The following is a 14,493-nucleotide window of genomic DNA, read 5'->3' on the forward strand; positions in this document are numbered from 1 at the left end:
CTCACAGCTGCACGCTTGCACATATGCATGCAAACACTACTGTGCACAAAAACCGAGGCATAACACACACGCACACACACACTCACACACACACACACACACACACACACACACACACACACACACACACACACACACACACACACACACACACATACACCTACACACTGCTCAACAATCCATATTTTATACATTAAGAAAAGAAGAGGAACAAAGGACCAAGATCCATATTTGCAAGAGGATAAAAGTTGATTTCGTTTTGCAGAGGATTTTTTTAACTGCAGCTGCGATTTCATCCAGCTTGTAGATCCTCCCTCACACAGCCACAGAAAGGATTTCCTAGCAACGATTATAATGCGCGCGCGCACACACGGATACACACACACACACACACACACACACACACACACACACACACACACACATACACAAGCTCAACGCGCTGGGGCTCCCTCCAGCTATCAGCGTGGGCTTCCCCCTCCTTCTCCCTCCTCCTCCTCCTTCTCTTCTTCTCCCTCGCTGCAGCTCCGCCGTGGAGGGAAGAGAGAGAGAGAGAGAGAGAGAGAGAGAGAGAGAGAGAGAGAGAGAGAGATCCCCTCTTCACAACTCTCCCCTGGAAGCCCCAGCTGCTGGCTAGTCTGCGCGGTTACACGGGCTGCCTGCCTGCGCACCGGAATGGCGGCGTGTGGATGTGGAGATGGTCCATTCTGCGCCAAAGCGGCCACCGGAACGAAAGGACTGGATGGAGGACGGAAAGAGAGAATGTGTGCGCGCACGGCTCGGCTCGTTTTCACACGAAAGTCGCGTAAGAAACGGTAAACAGCTCCGTGTTTTCGAGGAGAGAGGCAGCCAAAGGGGAAGGGGGATGGGAAAGCTTGGAGAGCCACGGAAGCCCGAGAAGTGCGCTTTTATTCGGTGCGTAATGACACGACGCGTCTCTCCGATGGCTGTACCGACGTGCTGTTGACTAGAAGGGGAGGGAGGGTGGAGGGAGGTAGGGGGGTGTTCAACGTGTGAGGCTATACCGGCGAATACCGGGGACGGTTTTATATCCAGATACTACAACCGACACGGGAGCAGAGGCTACAGCCCCATTGCGCGTAACACGACGCACATGGCACGCCCCCCTCTGCCCCTCGCTCCCTCGCTCCCTCCTCCTCCTCCTCCTCCTTCTCCTCCTCCTCCTCCTCTTCTACACTGACAGGGAGGCGTTTGCTGCAGGGCGCCATTTTCAAAAGCCTTCTTTGCATATGAGATTTATTTTGCTGCAGGAGGGTTGCAGCCGTCCTGCCGTCTCATGTTACACATTTATCTGCACAAGAAGAATATGGACCGAAGAGGAAGAAAACAGTCAAACTGGACCAAACTTCAACGTGTCATCTATTCTTCCTTTAAGATAATTTTTTTGTTGCAAAGGTGAGACATTTCATGATTATTTATTTGTGATTTATTAACAACAAGCACTGTTGCTATTATGTTGTTTGTTTTTGTTTGTTCTTTAATGATTTCCATAGCAGTTCAATTTTGTTAGGGTAGAAAATCTAAACCCCCCCAAAAATCGCATGAATTGTTTCAACAATAGAAAATCAGTAACTTGTTACAATTATGAATAAGTCTGTAATTATGCAAAGTTATGCAGTTATAAAATACGGACAACCTACAAATACAGTCAAATCTAATATGTTTGAACCAATATAGATCAATGTAACCTACATCTATAACGCATTGTAGGTTGCATGAAAGGTCATTTTATTTTATTTCAAAATATAATTGAATTTAAATGTAATTTCGGACTAATTTATTTAAAATAGTAGAATTTTTCTACATATTCTCCTATTATCAGAAATACGTTAGAAACGGTTAGTGCTGCGTTCAAGGCGTATAAACCCAAACCAATAAAACCTAAAAATCGATCATTGGCTGGGTGGGCGAGCCACATTCGCCATGTTGAGATCCTTTGTGTGTGTGTGTGTGTATGTCCAGAGATCCTATTACCCTGGCCTTTGTTTCTTTTCTTTTTCTATTTACGCAAAATATAAAATCCAACCAAATCTAGTGTCTTTAAATATAAACAATTAATCTAAATCATCCTGATTTTAGTTGCAAGAAGAGATTCAGAGATTCAGCCTCAGTGAATCTGACACCAGTGTGAGAACAGTGGGGATTTTCTTGTAGCGTGTTATTTTTATTTTTTACATTTAGAGTGATTTCATCGTATTTTTCAACGCTGGAAGATTTAATTTTAGGGAATACTCCTATTGTTTCTTGTAGTCTGATTTGATGTTGTAGCTTTCTTTAAAGTCGACAAGCTTGAGAAAAGTGTAAAATTACAGGCTGGCTGCAGGAGCAGGCCCACTTTACATAATTACACACGGTGGACTAGTCTGCTCACTTTGAAGAACACGCTTTTAGTTCTACTAATCATCACAGCATGTACAACAGCGGCTCATTAAAATGCAAACATATTATCCTTATTATCTTATTCGCAGTTTTGGTTATTCGGTTTGAACATTTTTCACAAAAGGCAGCATTCTGTTTTACTCCTGTGCGCTCATTTGTTCCACCGTCAACACAGTCGATTACTCGGAGTTTTATTGAATAATCTGTCATAATTAAAAACAACTATAAACACGTGTTCGTGTTTAGGTGTGTTTGGCTAAAATTCAAAACATACTGTACCGTGTGTGTGTGTTTGCATATCTGTGTGTGTGTTTGTGTTTGTGTGTGTTTTGGGCTGCTGGAGTCAGTGAGGAGTTTCCGTGTTGGTGAAGTTAATTCAAAGTGACTGCAGCAGGACGGCCGGTTTCTCTGTGGCAGCACGATGAGGCGATAATAGCAATAATAACAATAACAAGACACAGACTCACCGGAATATTAACGTTACAGCAACCAGCCTCAAACGTGACTTCTAGTGTATTATTTGTGTGTGTGTGTGTATGTGTGTGTGATGCTCAAAGCTACACTGAAAGAGTTTAACAAGTAGGAGTAGGCTACACAATAATAATAATAATAATAATAATATATTTATAAATAAAATTAATCATTTATTTTAATTTATCATGCTTTATTGTCAGTGCTTCAGTTATTAAAATAAAAAGTGTCATTCATACATATGAATTGAAAACGTGTTGATAAGAAAAGGTAATGAAATAAAATAGCCTACTGTAAATAAAAACAATTAAATAACACATAAAACATAAATACAATAAAATAATAAAAATAACTAATCATTTTGCTTTTAGAAAATTAAAACAGCTGCAGAGATGTTAAACAAGTAAATACACAATCAACGAATATATATTTTTCGACCGAAACATTCACTTTATCATAAAAATGGAAATGTAACATGCTGTATAGGTTGCGTGCTGTATTCTTGTCCTTATTACATGTTTATTTAACGTTTAAAATAAAATGCTTATGAAAGTTTTCGGCATTCTGTATCTTTAGCCCTTTGCTGACAGTATGAAAGTGTTAGAAAGATAAAGATTTAAGTGTTGGGACATTTTTGACATCTTGCTCGTGTCTTTGTGTCTTAATAATTGTTCATTAAATAATTAAAGCAACTGGAGCTTTAATTTTTTTCAGTTGTAGCCTATTCAGTTATAAAACGATTCTCCGCGTGCACGTGTCTGTTGTGCATGTGTAATTGTTATAGGGTCCACCTGAATTATTTAAAAATTTGCAAGACAAACAAGCTTTGTTTGTGTGTGTGCGTGTGCGTGCGTGTGTGTGCGTGCTTTGCGTGTTCACTATGTCATCTATGCAAACCTTAAAGAAGGCTTCTGCTGATAACTTCTACTGAATATAGCCTAAAGTGCAAATAGATTTAATTTTTTATTTTTTTCACCTCACTGTCAGTAGAGTAGAGAGGGGTTTGGGAAGGGCCACAGAAGCGGAGCATGCTGGGATGTGTTGAGCTGCGTGGCGCTCGGAGGCGATTCTAACAGCCAGTCGAGGCCACAAAAAGTCAAGTTTAGTCGCCTCAAACCGGGGACTCGGGGTGTCAGAGAGGTGATTTACTGGCCTGCGCGGTCCTCCTGCTGCACTGATGGGCGTCATGCAGACCATCCATATCTCCATAATTGCGTCGCACACAATTAAGACGCAAATTAACAAAGTGGTGGGCCTATGAAGTGGAATATAACAGAGTGCGGGCCGTGCAATGAGTCCGCGATAACTCAACCAGCGATCAGCCATTCAGCATCTACAGGCTGCAGTGACTCAAAGTTGTGCTTATATATTTAAACCAGGTAAAACCGTGTTATTTAATTCATTTGACCTCATAAAATAATGCAGATCCAATGGCGTTGTGGACACTGATGCCTTTTCTGAAGATATAATTAACTTTTAACAGCCACTCGTGTTTGTTTACATGAAGAGTGGAGGTTACAATTGTTTACCTTCTTCTTTTTTTTATTTATATACCCATCACCATCCCTGAACCACCAGGCTTTCACATACAAATCCACTTTTTGAATACAATATGTGAATGCGCAGCCTGCTTTACATGGAAGATGCCCATTTTCGCTACCAGTTGATTGTTTGGTAAGACAGAGGCGGAAAGGACTAGGAGGGGTGGGGGTGGGGGGCCCTCCTCCACCACCTCCCCCTCTCCTCAGCCCCCCTCCCCTCCCTCCCTCCGCCTCCCCCTTCTCAGCCCCCGTTGCACTGGGATGGCCTGAGAGAGAATCCCCCACCCTATAGCGAGAAGGCACCCAGCTACGAAATACAATACAAACTCAATTAAATGCAGTCTCCGCTGCGATTTACCGCAATGAATGATAAATTGGTCGTCGTTCTCACACTGTAGGGTCTCTGAAATTGCAATAATAGGCAGAATCGTTATGTAAAATATGCATAGGCTTCCACATTTACCAAATTTAGTCCAGGAGGGGCAACTGTCTGTCCGCATCTTTTGTAAGGAAATTCCTGCTTAAATAACCAGGTTTGTCTCTAAAAGCGTGTGTTTAAGGTCAAATGCTACACGGGCTTAAATTGCCACATTGTTACCCCGTGAGAGAGGACGGCCGCTGTAAAATACAACTGAATCTACGACTTTCACATATTGGGAGAATGCTGAATAATTTTGTGGCTGTCTAGCGTGAAATTAGTACATGGCAAAAGATGGTTTAGCAGTAAACAGTGTAAACAATAATTACAAAGAGAAGGGAGAGAGGGAGGGCCTTTACCTGCAGCCTCTGGAGCAGGGAGGGGAACATAACCACACAAACTCATTTCAAACATTTTCCTAAACAGATTCACAATCATTCACATGTATTTGCTGTAAAGCAGATAGCTGTGTGATGAGAGATAAGTCAGTGAAACCTTTTTTTTTTATTACACTTTGATTCAAATATCACAGGATTGCATGAGGATATAAAGATTAAATTAAAGTTAAAGAAAATAATTACAATTTCTTGTTTTAACTGTTTTATGAGCCTGTTTATGTTCAAATAATTCAAGCTTAGCAGGGTTCAGGGTAAGGCTGAACTCATTTTTATGGACAAATATAAGACAAGGGCATGAATGGATTTTTTTTGTAATGTTAAAGTAAAATTTTCAAATACCATTTTAAATAAACAAAACCATTCAATATAACTATGTAAAAATGTAACCCATTGTGAGTCAATATAGCACCCAAGACAAGGGGTTGTTTTGATCAAGTTATATAAGAAATAATATAACATGAGGTCAAAACAGTCCATTGCTACAGGGTACAGTATTGTGTGACCCATACTGGGTGTAGAATATAGTAATTTTATTCATATCTCTTTTAAACATGTTGGAGAAGATGTTTATACTTTAACAGAGATCTGATCAAAGTACTATTTTCTGTGTAAATCTAATACACAGTCATTGCCCATGGTGCCAGGTAATCAGTGGATCTTTCTCTATGTACTGTTTTGTAGAGTAAAAGCTCAAATTAAAATTTCAGCACACATTTACAGCCTGAATGTCACTCACACCTCACACAGAACAAAGTGTCTCATATGAAAAAGAAAAAGAAACAATAACTCCTTTTATAATTTCATGTAAAAATATAAATAATTATAGGTTATATATATGACACTGCTGCTTATAAACTATCTACATTCATTTAAAATTATAGATTTTCAACCAGAGTCACCTGGTGAGTGTGCAAATACATTGAGGGCCAAACCACTGAAAGTCTTTTTATGACTCACATTCATAGCAAATATCACAGTAAGTGGTATCACACTGATGCCAGTTATATGAGCTCGTAAGGCCCCTGAAGGAGAAGTGAAAACCATGCTGAATTGTGAAAATACGGGTTATTTTTGGTTATATTAACAGCATTTTTTTTTCTGAGAGTGATCTTGCAGCTTTGGAGTCAATCCATTCTTTGCAAACTTGTAGGTTTGAAAGACTGGTGAGTTACCCCTCCCATCAGGCTCTATTCCCTTTGAGACATTCAACGCATAGTTCAATTCTCTCTATACTGAGGGCATAAAACAACAAGCCCACTATTCATTTGTGAACGTATCTGCACATTCCTTTTTTTTTTTTCTCTCTCTCTTTCTCTCTACAATTACCCCACCGTGCTGAAACACACTAATTTAATAGAACAGAGAAATCAATGCAGTATTATGCTCCGTGGGCTTCTTTTTTAAAATTTATTTATTTTTTAACACCAGCATGTTGACATGATGAGACCAAACATGTTGGGACTGGCTGCAAAATATTATCTTTAAAGTGAAGGATGATGAGCCACTTGCACTTAGTCAGATAGTTTTTTTTATTTTTTATAATAAAAATGTAAAACTTCAGTGAAAGATTCAGAAATAAATCAAATACTACAATTCCAAACAGACGTGTCTAATTAACTCAGACATCAGATTGCAGTTCGGGACAGCTAATATTTAGGTTTTGATGGGAATATGTGTATGTATACGGGCCAACAGCGAGAGCCGTGTATCATGGAAAAATATTGATTTTGCAGTGGTCTGAGAAAGACAGACACACACTCACCCCACCTCCTCCCCCCTTCCTCTCCTCTTTATTCCATTAATCTCTCGGAGCAGTGTAAGATACTGGAGGGTTAGTGTAACATCGTGCAGCTCTAATATATTCCAGCCCTCACTTTGCCTGTGGCATCCATATGTTTAATTCCACTACAAATGTTTTGACAGCAAATGAAACTCGTTTCTTTCTCCTTTTTTTCCCCAACATTGTGGAAAAAACTGTTCTTTTTTTTTTTTACCTTCTCTCTCTTTGCATGTAGAGGGTTTCTCTCTCTCTCTCTCTCTCTCTGTCTCTCTCTCTTTCACTTTCTCGTGTGTGCGTGTGTGTGTGTGTGTGTGTGTGTGTGTGTTTCAAAAAGAAGCACAGTGATGCTTTATTTAATTGGTTGTGGACCACCTGGAGTTTCAACATTTCCCCTGGATGATTTCAGACTCCCTAAGGTCAATGTGATGTCTATAGCTGAAGAGGAGATGGATGAAATATGTCATTTGCAATGCTAAACTGGGATAATGTTGCATGGATTATGTTTTAAATTCTGTTTTTTGGTGTGTTTTATCAAAAAGCTGTAAAAAAAAAAATATATAAAATAAAATAAAATAAAGAATTAAAAAGGGAAATCTTTGTATTTTTGGCTTTTATTTGTGGAACACATAATCCTTTAGCCTCTTCCTCAACACACAAACACATACCTGTGAGTGTGGGGTACTTAAAGGCATCTACTCACACAAAGCACACAATAAACACAAGCAACTGACCTGCAGGTGTGTGTACAACAATGGACACCATCGACAAGACACTACACTCTCTGTATTAGTCTCACACTCACACAAACACACAAACACACACACACACACACTGCATCAGGATCTTGTGTGTGAAGGGAGGGTAGATGTGTCGACCAGGAAGGAAGGAGGCTTGTGAGGTCACCAGGAGAGACAGAGGAGGAGAGAGGATAGTGGAAGAGAGAGAGAGAGAGAGAGAGAGAGAGAGAGAGAGAGTGTGTGTGTGTGTGTGTGTGTGTGTGTGTGTGTGTGTGTGTGTGTGTGTGTGTGTGTGTGAAGCAGGCCCGTGGTGGCAGGGGGTTTCTAACGTGCGCTTCCGGTGCAGGATAGCCCATTCATCATTCTCACATGGTGGGTTTACTTTGCCAGTGATAGAGAAAGGGGTGAGGAGCAGCACTGCAGGGAGAATTAATGTGTGTGTGTGTGTGTGTGTGTGTGTGTGTGTGTGTGTGTTGTTGGAGGAGGGGCACGTCAATTTGAGAATGGGACCGATGGCCAAACCAGATGTGAAGGTGTATGTGTGTGTGTGTGTGTGTGTGTGTGTGTGTGTGTGTCTCTGTGTTTATGTGGCGGGGTGTGTCACAGGGTCAGATTTACTCCCCGCCTTCCTCCCTCGTAGCTGACATACATGTCAATGCCACCTCTCCCTCCCTCCTTTTCTCCCTCCGTCCTCACCAACATAAAATCGGACCAATATACACACACAGCCGAGCTTCCACCTCTTTACATTCCTCTATAGCGCATAAATTCACACGTATATGCTCAAAACACACACACACACACACACACACACACACACGAGAAAGAGAAATCACATCACATCACATCACAGCAGAAGATGGAGTTAAGTTAAAGGTGTCTTGTTTGAGATGACATCACACCACAATTGTGTGTGTGTGTGTGTGTGTGGGTTCAGAGTGAGGTCAGGTGACATAACAGATGATCCCGTCATGGTCTCAAACAAACAGCTGCTGCCATGACAACAACAAAATATGCAACAGGCCGTCCTGCGAAAGAGAAGAGGAGGAGGAGGTGGAGGTCAAAGGCTGGAGGAGGAGGAGGACAGATGAGGAGTCACATCCTCCATCAGGGTAAACTTCAACCACTGTAGTGAGTTCACACCTCCTTTCCGGATTTTTTTTATCTGTTAAATTCAGAATCAGCTCAACTGGAACGCCTGGTGCTTTTCTCCGAGGTCTCATCTGCTGACCTCTGACCAGCAGGATCAGCTGGTTGTGTGTTATGGGAAGCGACAGGGAGAGTCTCAAAGGATGAGCCACAGCCTCCCCTACTGGCCACATACCAAACCACACTCTGCTCCGAAAAAACGGGGGGACTGAGGTCTGATCCAGAATCATCTGAGTCTGATTAACTCAACCAATTAAAGGATCCATTTGATTAAAAGTCAGCAGAGGAGGTGAGATTTGATTGAGAGTGTTTTTTCTTTTTTTTTATTCTTTAAGGGGGGAAATGGTGAAGGGTGAGTGAGGGGACACTGAGGCGAGGTCGCCGCGGTAACTGGGAATTGGGAACACCTGTGGGATTCTGGGATTCGTCATATCATAGACATGCATGAATAATACACTGATGCAGTGTAAACGTGCACGCAGGGTCTCTCTCTTCCTTTTTTCCTACAAACACACCCACACACACATACTTGAAGCACAGACACACACACATCCATCTGACCTTGTTTGGGGTCACACAGAGGGGGACTGAAATGAGTTTCAAATGTTCACATTATTTATTATTGGGTATCATCTCACTGTACAAATCCCTTACAGATGTTAGCCTCTGGTGCGTGCCTGTGCGTGTGTGTGTGTGTGTGTATGTGTGTGTTGTTTGTTGTGTGGTATGTGCATGGTGCATATTGTAGTAATACTTTACTAGTAAAAGAACGTTGGTACGTTAGTGATTGGTGAGGTATGGAGGTCACTGTATGTTAAGTGATGGTGCATCTTTCTGTGTGTGTGTGTGTGTGTGTGTGTGTGTGTGTGTGTGTGTGTGTGTGTGCTGCAGTAGGGGGCGAGGTTCTGAGTGACTAGAGAAGAAATGAGGGATGATCTTTATGTGGCAGCTTATTTGTTTTTAAATGCAGGAGGCTCAGAGGCCCCTAACTAAGGCATCCAGCACAGGGCAAGAGGGGCGTCCGTCAATGTACTGTCAGCAGACACACACACACACACACACACACACACACACACACACACACACACACCCACACACACACACACACACAGAAGAAGGCAAGGAGAGGAAGACGAGAGAGCGAGACACAGGCTGCCCCGTCTTGTGATCAGCCCCCTTGTGAGTTTCGTGCAAGAGAAAACGGACTCTTCTTTTTGCAAAGGAAACAACTTAAAGAGTCTGATGAGTCTGTGAGAAGGGGGAAATGGCACAGCGGTGATGTGTTTCAGGACTACAGAAGTTTTAGAAACGGATATGATAAGCACGGTGAAGGTAAATGTTTGCCTGCTCAGTAGATTTTGCTCTGGGTTCTACTTTGTCCTTGAACTAAAGTTGTTTCTGTGAGCAATTTTATTTTTAAAATAAAAAATTTAAAATTAAGGAAGTAAATATAATTCATCTAAAGGCAATATAGTGTGACACTGAGCTAATGTATTTTTGTGGGAACCTTTAAGGGACCTCAGGTGATTTACAAACTGCAGTTGAAACTCACACTTGGCGGCTATTTTATACACTAATTCCAGTATTATTAATATATTTTAATTTGACTACTTTTATGCCAAAACTAAATAAATATTTCAATATTTTCTCCACCAGAATTTTACATGCAGCTTGTGGATATTCAACCTATGTTTCAGACTTCTTTCAGAAAATACAACTGAGCGAATAACTAATTAAAAATAATTAGGACATTTTACAGACTTTCTTTTTGATTTCTGATCAAACATTTCTAAGGGAGGGTGTGGTTACATTTGGGGAGAATTTACTCTCTTGACCTTCGTATTTCTAAAGTCCTGGCTACAGTCCTGATACCCTCACTAGTTTCTAGATACACTGAAGGATTAAAGGGTTGAAAAAAATGTTCTTACTTCTTTGGCCAATAAAGCCCATAAAAATCCTTTGGATTATCTCAAAAAGGCTTTAATACAAAAATAAAAACAAGGCTGGTTTTTGTAGTTAATGACATACAGTAAATGGTTTTTAAAAAAGATCTGGATGCAAAATAAATACTTACACCTATGATACTAATAACATTCTTTATATTGCTAATAATTATAAGTAGTCAATATCAGCATTGTAAATATATAATTACTTTTGAATTATTACCAATTTAGAATAAACAAAAATGTGGATTTTCTCAAATGTGGTCCATGAAATTGATGAATTTCAGAAAACCCCTTTTCAAATAACCTTTTGAAGCTTTTAGGATTAGCTGGACATAAGGAAATAAATGAGAAAGCTATACGTAAACAAATAAGAACACTTCTGATAATTCAGATAAGTCAGATTTACAAACAGCGGAAGAGAGGCCTGATTTTCCTGACGTGCTGCACTTTGTCTGAGGTCTGGTAGCAATGAGGCTCTCTGTAAAGGTCAGCGGTGAATTCAGAGGAGAGGACTGGTTTTTGGTCACCAGGCTTGCCTCAGGACAGAGGGTCAGCTTCGTCGCAGCCTGGATGGGACTGCTGACCTTTGTGATGTCAGAGCAGGGGTCTGTGTGTGTGTGTGTGTGTGTGTGTGTGTGTGTGTGTGTGTGTGTGTGTGTGTGTGTGTGGATTCTGTGTGTGTGCGAATGTGGCCTGGCCTGGGGGAGGATTCAAGGCAGGTCATATATAAATGTGCCCACATGTTGAGATGGGGGATACATATCGCCTTCTACATTGGGATTTTTTGTTTTGTGGGTGGTTTTGGAGTTGGATATCAGCAAATAAATAAAGAACACACATATAGAGGAGGGGGTGGGGACTCTGGTACTTTGTAAAACACCTCGGGTTTCTGTTTTTGGCCCACACACTAGAGAGTCCTTGGCAGAAGCTAAATGGACGAAAGTAAATAAAAGTGGCCATTATGTGTGGGCTCCAGTAAATAGCTGCTCTCTTGTCTCTCTGTGCTTCAAAAAGAGGGGCGGAAGATGCGATCACGAGGAAAGCCCGTGTCTTTTCTTCTCCAACCACTATAGAGGGGCTCTCCTCCTCTGCCCCTCCACCCCCACCTCCTCTTCTTCTTCTCTACCCCCCTTTTTTCCTCTCTTCTCTCCCCTTTTCAGCTTTCTCTTTCTACTTCCTGTTTCTCTCTCTCCAGTTCACTTCTGTCATCCCTCTCCTCTTCGTCCTTCTCCTCTCACTGTCTCGCTTTGCCCGCCCAGTGTTCCTCAAACACGCAGGAAGGGAGAGATCAATGGTGTCCTCGGAGAGGGAATTACACAGCTGAATTTCGATGAGAACAGAAGAAAGGAAGAGGAAGGGAGAACAAGCAGAGGCGGGGAAGGCATGTGAAAAGGGAGAGAGGGAAGGAGGATAGTATATCCTTCAAGAAAGAAAAAAAAAGGAGAAATGGGAGGAATGTGGAAAAGTATGTAGAAGACTGGACTGGAGTGTGAGTGAGCCTCGCAAGACTTGATGCTAAAAACACGCAAAAGAATTTCAAATGAAAATCCTTGAAAATGAATCCTCACGAGTGCAGTTTGGGGTGTGTGTGTGTGTGTGTGTGTGTGTGTGTGCGTGTGTGTTGCTGGACTGAGATAACATCCATATCTGTGAGCATTGGCCCATAATTTGTGCTGACAAGTGAATGTCTGTGCCTGTGTCTTATTTGTTGGGATTGAAGAGATATTTCCTGTTTATTAGGGGGAATCTGCTGTGTTTGCATCAACACACACACATCAGACTCAAGTGGTCAGAGGGATGGGAAAATTGCACGAGACGACAGGGAAGAAAAACAGCAGCTGTACGTTGAGATTTGTCTTTTTTTTCTATCCTGGTGTGATGTTATGAGGTGAGGTGTTAACATGTATTCAAAATTGTGGGATTAGATGTGACCCATGACCTGGTTTCTCTCCTTCATCTTTTTACCCCGAATCATCCTCAAGGTGTAACAGCACTGCATTTCTTTGGTAAGAAAGTAGTTTAAAGAATACTGTTTACAGTGATGTCTGTGGATTATACAAAGTTAAAAATAATCTTCTGGAAAAATAAATCTGTTTACTTCCATTGCATTGAGATAGTAGTCAAAATCTCACCGACAGGTATCTTAAATCCTTAAATCCTCTGCATGGCTATACCATTGTAATGTAGGTGAACCAACCCTTTAAATTCCAAATGTGATCCTTTCAAAAAAATTGGATCAAACCTAAAATCACATAAAGTGCAAAAACAAGCAGCTAGAAAAAAAAAAGTAGACAAACTGAAGTTCAGTTTCATTGTCAACTTTTAACATCTCAAAAACCTCCATGTTCACTTCCTTCAACTCTGTGTGGCAAAATCCACAAAAGGCTGTAAGAAAATTTTTATTTCACAGAAAAAAAAAAATCAAAATGCAGCAAACTGTCCGCTTCAGACCTCCAGAACCATTCACCTCACTACTACAATGTCAATCTGCTGTGTGTTTCTTTTCATGTTTCTTCTAAGAGATACTTTGGTGGTTGGGAAAATTCCTCTCACTTTCTGTGCAAAGAGCACATTAAGTGCATTTCACAAACATTTTCTAAAAGCGTTTTAGTCTGGAGACTGCATCATACAAGGCTATTTACGAGGTTTGTTGAGGGCGTTCAGACTGCTGTCTATTCCGTCTCTGTCTGTAATAAATCAGCAAAGCAATAAAAGAAGCAGGAATAATCCTAATATTCGTTGGGTAAGGACCTGGCTGTTCATGTGATAAGTGCCACTCCTAAAATCCTAATGATGCTGCTGGCACCAGAGAGCCATATAAAGCTGTGTCTCAAATGAAAGGCCTGTTTTCTGGCAGAGCAGCCGCAGACGGCCAAAGAGAAAGGAGCCTGAGGAGAACCCGGGATAACACCATCAACTCCTGGCTCTGAACTCTGCACTGTTCTCCAACGCCGTCAATTACTGCGAGATATACGGGCCGGCCCATTTCCACCACTTTACTGAGTCCCCTTCAGTTGCAGCCCACTCGGACTGTAAATTAGCACTCCCCCGTCCAAGGTTTGCAGCAGTTTGGAGTCACCAGTGAGACCCTCCTCTGTCTCAGTCCGAATATGAAGGAATTCCCTCCCTCTGTGTGCCAAACCCCAAAACCATTGCAAACCAGAGCTGTGGAGCATGCAGCTGCACGCCCATGTGGACACGCTCACTCGCAAACATTGATTTAAACACACACAAATGCACACAAATGTTCGTATATGTTATATAAAATCCCCTGGAGCCATAGATCATTGGGAACAGGTAGAGAGTTTAGCGCGCGTGCGTGCGGACACACACACACACACACACACACACACACACACACACACACACACACAAACACACACACAGGCTGTATATCACTGAGGTGGGCAGGGACGTCAGCACTCCCATACACAGTGAGCCTTATTGCAGAGTTTAATAGAGGAAAGCCAGCATGAATCCCCACAGTCATTCTGTTCCAGTCAAACACACCATTCACTACACATTGGCCCTGTGTGAGTGTGTGTTAATACACACACATGCAAGTCCCTACTGTACATCATGTGCTTCAGTATGTGTGTGTGTGGTTAGATATGTATACAATATACATATATGAATGTGATTGAGTGTGTTCT

General features: G+C 41.6%; 1 long non-coding RNA gene across 1 annotated transcript; it reads left to right on the forward strand.

The window, feature by feature from the left end:
* Positions 1 to 433: 433 nt before the first annotated feature.
* On the forward strand, positions 434 to 9,194 carry LOC127373620 (uncharacterized). The gene is made up of 2 exons (XR_007886926.1): positions 434 to 1,416; positions 8,924 to 9,194. It is a non-coding gene; the product is annotated as an uncharacterized LOC127373620 (long non-coding RNA).
* The last annotated feature ends 5,299 nt before the right edge of the window (positions 9,195 to 14,493 follow it).

The sequence above is a fragment of the Dicentrarchus labrax genome, unplaced genomic scaffold (genome assembly GCF_905237075.1).
Source record: "Dicentrarchus labrax unplaced genomic scaffold, dlabrax2021, whole genome shotgun sequence".
Taxonomy (NCBI): domain Eukaryota; kingdom Metazoa; phylum Chordata; class Actinopteri; family Moronidae; genus Dicentrarchus; species Dicentrarchus labrax.